Raw genomic sequence first — 8,172 nt, 5'->3', positions numbered from 1 at the left:
GCAACCCATTTTTCTTCTTTGACTACATCTTCAAAGTGGGTTGGGTCATCTACATGACAAAATAATGTAAATAAGGAATTCAGACCTATGCTACTATCAGCTTCATCTTGCTCATAAATTTCATTTAAATTTCTGAACTTTGGTCTTCTTGTGCTTGCTGAAAATGGGCTTGACATGTCACTTGGTATCGCAATTCGCCGTGTGCTTGGAGAAGCACTTGCTTGGCTACGCGAAACTATCCTATTATTTTTTAATGGTGTTGCTTGCTGCCTACTTTGTTGTGCTTGAATAGGAGTAAAGGGAGTCACTGTTGGGGAATTACTTGCTGTTGTTAATTCCTCTCAGTCCTCATGTAGTATACATGCTTTGAAATTGACAGTCTTCTCTAAAATTCCATCCCATGCTTCCTCTTCTATGAACTGCACCTATCTGTTGATTATGACCTTCTTGGTTGATGGATTGTAGAGCTTGTATCCCTTGGATTCATCGCTGTATCCAACAAATATACATTTCTCCCCCTTTTTGTCTAACTTCTTCCACAACTCATCTTGGACATGTGCATATGCCACACATTCAAAAACTTTAATGTGAGTGACATTTTGTTTTCTTCCACTCCATGCCTCTTCAAGAACAATGTTCTGAACACTTTTGGTTGGACATCTATTGAAGATATATGTTGCACAAGCGACAACTTCAACCCAATTGTCATTTGCCAAATGCTTTACCTTCAACATACTCCTTTCCATTTCCATAATGGTCCCTTTCTTTCTTTTTGCCACACCATTTTGCTGCAGTGTATATCTTGTTGTAAATTGCTTGTGAATTCCATGCTCCCTGTAAAATCGAAGGAAGTCATTTGAGATATATTCACCACCTCTGCCAGTCCTGAGGACTTTGATGCAGTGTCCACTTTTCTTCTCAACAAGAGCCTTGTATTGGCGAAAGCATTCAAACACTTCACTTTTCGGTTTTAGGAGATAGACCGATGTCTTCCTTGTGTAGGCATCTATGAAGGTCAATACATAGTGGCTGCCACCAATTGATGCTGTCTACACTAGTCCACATAAATCTGAGTGTACAATATCCAAAGGTGCCTTTGCCCTCATTGACTTTCCTGCTGAAAATGTCTCTCTATGTTGCTTGCCCAAGATACATCCTTCACATATGCTGTCTGGTTTTTCTATGAGTGGTAAACCCTTCACCACGTCTTTCCTATGCAACAAGTTCAAACCTCCAAAGTTGAGATGTTCAAATCTCGAGTGCCATAACCAATTTTCATCTTTTACCTCTGCTTAAAAGTTTACTTATGTGACAGCTGCCACTTTTCTTCCATCTTCTTGTGAGTTCATAGACAGTTGTGCTTCTGCACCTTCTTTCTGCAAATCTAATATTATTTTTTGGGAAAAAATTATATTGTTTTTCATCTGAACCTTTGCAATCAACTGTCTTCTTGGAGGCCTATCCAAAATTGTGCACACATCATTTTTGAAGAAGACATTGTAACCTTTCTGCATGAGTTGTCCAACGCTCATGACATTATGCTTCAGAACGGGGACAAAGTAAACATCTGAGATGTATTTCTTCTCCCCCTTCTTTGTTAGAATATTAGCTCTTCCTTTTCCCATGACAGAGACTTTGCAATTAGCCAATAATGTCACTTTAGATTTCACACTTTCATCTAGATTAGAAAAAATTTCTATGTTTCCTGACATGTGGTTGCTACACCCTGAATCTAGATACCAAATATCCCTCTATTTTTCTTGTGCGACATTACAAGCTAAAAACATGCTATCATGGTTCTGATTTTCTCTTGTGAAATTTACACTTGGTTTGTTGCTAATATCATATTGCTTCTTTCTACATTCATTTGCATAATGACCATACTTATTATAGTAATGACATTGAACTTGAGATTTATCATACCTCTGACCTTGTGCTTGATTTTGGCTTGGGCCTTGACTTGGATTTTGATTGTTGCCTCTTCCATTTGAGCTTGAATGGCTGCTTCTTCCACCTCTGTGTGGACTTCTTCCTCTTCCTCTAGCATATGATCTTCCTCTGCCTTGACCTTGACTAAATGATACTTGTGTCTTGAAGGCATGCTCCAATGAGGAGCTTGCTGCTCTATTCAGTCTATGTTCATGAGAAATCAGTGATGCATTAAGCTCATCCACTGAGAACTGTGAGAGATCCTTTGTCTCTTCTATGGCCACAACAATGGTCTCAAACCTTGCTGGCAAACTTCTCAAAACTTTCCAACTATTCTTCTTTCCTCAATTGTCTCACCAGGAAACCTGATTTGAGTAACCAACCCACTTACATGTGTAAAAAACGAGTCTATATTCTGAGACTCTTTCATACAAAGTGTTTCAAAATATCTCCTCAACATTTGCAGCGTTGCTATCTTGACTTTTTCCATGCCTTGGTAGGCTGTCTAGAGGGTGTTCCATGCTTCCTTGGACTTCGTTGCTGCTGCAACCCTTGGGAAAATACTTTTATGAACTACTTCGAAAATAAAAAACATGACTTTTGAATCCTTCTTCCTGTTGTCCCTTAACAAATCTTTTACTTGTTGAGGTAAGGCATTGTATGATGTTGCATCTACTGGTTCTTGAAAACCATTCTCCACGAAATCCCAAATGTCTTGAGAAGAAAACAAGGCCTTCATTGTAATAGCCCAATAATCATAATTTTTGTCATTAAACTGAGGTGTTTGAGAATCAATCAAGCTTGCGCTTGATGTTGTCATTTCTGAGCATAAAAAAAAAACTTTCTACGTGCTGGTAAATATTCTAAAAACAATCTGCCCAAATATTCTAAAAACAATCTACCCTGGATATTTCACAGACTTAATGAATAATATTCCCTCGCAACAAAAATAACAAAGTAGATTTGGAGCAACACAATAAAAACTTATATTAAATTCTAAAACATGAAAATACATTGACATGAGGTTGGGGCTCATTCACCAAGTAAAAACTAAAATTTCACATGCAATAACACACATTAAAATTGCTCCACCATTTTCTCCTCAGAGACTTCGGCTCTCTTTCTGTTAACTCGCTTACTCTCTAACCTATCAAAATGAATTTTACATTCATATTTAACTCAACATACGATTCTACATTTAATTCATGACAGTGTGGAGTGTGAGCAATAGTCGTTGAATGAATGCTTGCGCATATCTATTTACCAAAGTACATTAGATGCTTTAAATGCCTTTGCTGAGTTTCCAAATAGTTAGAGTCTTTCCATCTTCAAACAGAGATGCAACTTGCAAAAATACCTGTCACAAATATGGCTGCCTTCATACTCTTTATTGCAGTGGTTGGGATTATTATTTTCAACATTACTCGCAGATTTTTATTCTCAAAGTCATTTACTATCCAAACAAACTTATTAACAATCAACCAAATTGAAGCTTTGGTGCAAACGTTGAATTCGTATTTTACTATGCAACACCAGTATTTAGTTTTGTTCACTCATAGGTTTATGATAACCAAGAGTAATAAATTATCACTTTATTATGATGTAGACAATTTGCAGTGGACAATTTATGGTCATTTACATGGATGGAGCCGGGAAGAGTAAGAAAACTATGTATTTTTAGGCGTGTGGTAAACAAAACATTAAAACAAATTACCGATGCTAAATAATAAAATGAAAGGAATATCAAGCAAACAATTAGTACCACCCGCAAGGATAATCCTGGATGCCCTGTGTTGTAGGCAATTGGTTTAAAATGAGGAGAGGCACATGCGACTTACCAGGAAAATGACTTACGACTTGTAAGCGATTAAAATTTCAAAAAAGCTTTGCAGATTAAGCAACGAATCTTAAAAGGTAAGGTGAAATTGACAACAAACTCTATAGAGTAAAACTAAGATTTAACTTGAACCAGACATCGTCGTGTTTAAAATGTTATAATAACTGTTTAAAAAAATTCCTCTATGGAGCCTCTCAAGCTGAATAAGAATGCATTTTAGACTAATAAACTAAAAGTAATATAAAAAAATATGTAACTCACACTCGTGGAAACAAAATATTAACAAAATAAAACCACGGTCTTAGTTACTTCCGTAAGGGCAGTGAAATAAATTCGCTGAAATGTGAACCAAAAAAACTCTAAAAAAACTGTGTTTAAGTAAGTGGAGGAATTGTTTGGATAATCAAAAGTGATTGGAATTTCGGAAAAAAAATTTAAAAGATTATGTAGTATCAATGTTTGAATTATGTTTTGTTGCTGAAAATAGATTCAGCACCATTAAATTAACAACTATAACTAATATTTAGAAAAAATCTTACCACAAGAAACACTAGGGACAAAAAAAAAGAAAGCGTGGCACAATAACCATTAAAATATTACAAGTGTCTATTATCCCTAACTCTTCGTGGCCCTGCTGTGGCAATTTTGAGGTCAAACTCAGCTATGACGTCGGATGTCGGCCTTGTCTCTTCCCTGTAGCCTCAGCTATGCACCCCGACTCCTATGGCACCCGGCTACGCTGGCTAACCTTGCTACCTAACTATGCGAATTTGGAGGTGGGTTGGACTATGAGGTCGGAGGTTAGAATGGAGTCAACATTCTGTCTTGCTTCACTCCATTCTGACATAGCTTTTCACTCCATTCTGAATTAGCTCTTCCCTGACTCGCAATGAACCAATGATCCCATTCTGATATTTATTTGTATTTGTATAATAAATATATTGAAAGTTTCGCATCACTCCACTCTGAATTAGCTTTTCCCTGACTCGCAATGAACCAACGATCGTATTCTCAAATTTATTTTTATTTGTATAATAAATATATTGATAGTTTTGCTTCACTCTGCTCTGAATTAGCTTTTCCCTCACTCGCAATGAACCAGTGATCGTATTCTCATATTTATTGTTATTTGTATAATAAATTTAATCAAATCAATATATTAAATATTTTTTAATATATCTATATATATATATATATTTTAAATAATTATTGAAATTTATTAACCAGATGAAAAATCTTTATATTAAAGTTTATTATATTATGAATATTAGACTTAAAATTAATATAAAAAAGTTTAATTCCGAAATTATTGTATATTAGAAAATTATCTAAAATTTAATTTAAGAATGATTTATATTTAAAATATTTAAATTAATATGGTGTGCATATATAGACTTATTAAAAAAAAAACTTATTAAAAAAAAAAAATTGAATTTCAATTTTTTTTACTTTTCCAAAAATTTATATGCTTTTATAGTATTATCTTTATAAATTAATATTTGTAAATAATCTTATATTTTTAGTTCAATTGAAATATATATATAAAAATATATATAGAAATATAATTTTTTAAAATAAACAACAGTGACATAATTTAATACTTATTAATAAATCTCATGAAAAATTTTATATATGTTGGAAAATACATATGTTATAGTAAATTGTTCATATATTATAACAATAATTTTTCCTTATAAAATATACAACATTTTCAGTATAATTATTGAAAATAAAAACCAAATAATATTGTTTTATATATATATATATATATATATATATATAAAAGTGTAATAATATAAATATGTTTAGTATCACATACTATAAATTGAGCAAAATTCACATATTGTAATTTTAAAATAATATTACAGTATATTAGAAATGATTACCATAAATGGTTTGTGACATAACAATATTTTTTTTTATAAATAACTTCTTAATGTAATTACTTTAAAATTTTATAATGATATTATTGTTGAATTGAAGCTTTTGTGATCTATATCAGGTTTATGAAAAAAAAATTGGCGTAAATCACATGATAGTACATTTGTCTACGCATTTCAAACAAAGGAGTGCAGTTCATCGTCAGGACAAGTTGAAGAATCCGATGATGGCTGCAAATTAAATACGAAGAGCTAACATTCCAACGGCTAGGTTTGGCTGAAAAACAATTATATTAGGTGAGACATGATAAACAGTTAAAATTGATTAAGAAACTGCTAGATTTGTCAAATCAAATTGTTTAAATATAGGAATATTAATATGATAAAACAAATAGTATTTTAATACCTATCATGTATTATTTTAAGTGAAAAATTTACCAGATATGAGTTTATAATAAAAGGATAGAAACATTAACATATAATAATAGATCTAGTGAAAGTAATTGAAAGGATTTAATATAAACTATATTAATAATAATAATATTATAACAAGGTTATAGTATTAATCTTCATATTACTCGTAACTAATTACAAATTTAATAGATCTATGTATATTAGTAATTGTAAGGATACTATTAACTAAACTAATATCAATATATTAATAGTAATATACTATTAGTTATTAGTTATTATTATATTCTTGTTATAATAATAGTATTATTATTCTTATTATTAATGGTTAGAGTAACTAAATAATATCAATTTATTAGTAAAGTTATCTACTAGGAACATATATTAATAGCTCTAGGGAGAATTAGTAAATGAAATAATTTATTTTATTATAATATAATAGTGTTATAATAATAGTATTACTATTAAAGGATGGGTATCTGATTAATATAAATTTATTAGTGAGGTTGTCTAATGGAACATAAAATTGTTATTTAAATATCTCGATAATTTAATCTAGTTATGAATAGGACTATCTCTTAAAAATAAGAAACCAAGGGAGAGGACCAAATAATTATGGCTAAAGAAAGCAGGTTAAAGGATAACAAGGGAAAAATTATTATTAGAAATCTAGAAAAAGTTACTAATAGAGGGAGGGGAGGAAGGGGAAGAAACTACTAGGAAACAGGGCAGGGATCCAGCAACTACTGATCTTCTAACTATCATCTTTGTTGGGATTGCTTGGCCTTCTTTCAATCTCAATGGCTTCCCTAAATTTATCGGTGATGGAACTTCGGAACTTTAGCAATAACACTGGCGTCCTCAATACAAACATGATGTTTGGTCTTCTCTGCATGCTCTGCTAGTGTGGAAGACTTGGTTCTCCTCATTAATCCTTTGATTAATAGAGCGTCCAATCTCACCAATATAGGGGGTCCCACATGAACAAGGAATAGTATAGACACCCTTCATGTCCTTAGGGTCGATAGGATCCTTTGCAAAATGAAGGGATCTATGGTGTTAAGGGGTCTGAAGGTCGAGGGAACATTATGCTTCTTAAGAATCGTCACAATCTTATGAGTGGTCCCTTGAACAAAAGGTAAATGGACCCCGGGGACTCACTTTTTAGGTTCTTTTTTCAATACCAAATTTTGGAAGCTTTAAGGAAAAACTTCTGACGTAGAAGCTTACTACAACCATTCTTAACAAAGACATTAAAGAGATGGGATTTCTCTTTCTCAAAACTCTTTTCATCAGAAATCCTTAGAACACGAATATAATTATACAATTTCATTATCTATAAACTAAATATAAAAAATTTATTACTTAATATTTAAATTTCTTATTTACATATATTTTTATTGTAAATTTGTTTCATTTATTTATTAAAATTAAAATTATATATATATATTATTTAAATTAAATTAAAAAAATGCTGTCTAACCATCAAATCCTAAACTAAAACATGATAGACGAACTTTCCAATTATATTGACATCATTGAGTCGAAAAAAAAGGTTTGATTAACATTAAAAACTAATGTAAAATATAATTATGAGCAATTACAAACTATTCTATGTAATTCTACATATTTTTTAGAAAATTTCACGGGTTACATATTAAATTGTATTCTTACTATTAGATTGTAATAAAAAAAATAAACATATTCCATTATGAAAAATAATTTTTTTGCTGAATTTTTTTTTTCCTTGTTTTCATTTCAATTTATTTATTTTTAATCTTAAGAGTCAATTATCGTAGTCATTCATAGCAAAGGTTTTGTTTACTGCTCTGCTTTAATTTTATTTTTATTTTTTAAAATTGAGAAGTTAATTATTATAATAAATGTGAATTATTAATATATTAAATAGATATATAACCATTGAAAATTTTCAGTCAAAGTTTAGATACTTCCAACGTGAAGCATTAATAAGAAATTTGTATTTTCATTCAACAAGATATGTTGTCAAGTTTTATTTGGAGTACCTCAAATGAAAATTGATCTTATATTTTGTAAATTTAAAGAAATAAATCATGTATTTGTGAATGGCTTGACAGGGTTTGAAATTTATTTTAA

Source organism: Pinus tabuliformis, chromosome 8 (genome assembly GCF_031772625.1).
Source record: "Pinus tabuliformis cultivar Carrire ecotype Pingquan chromosome 8, CPIR1, whole genome shotgun sequence".
Classification (NCBI taxonomy): Eukaryota; Viridiplantae; Streptophyta; class Pinopsida; order Pinales; family Pinaceae; genus Pinus; species Pinus tabuliformis.
This window is presented reverse-complemented; position numbering follows the sequence as displayed.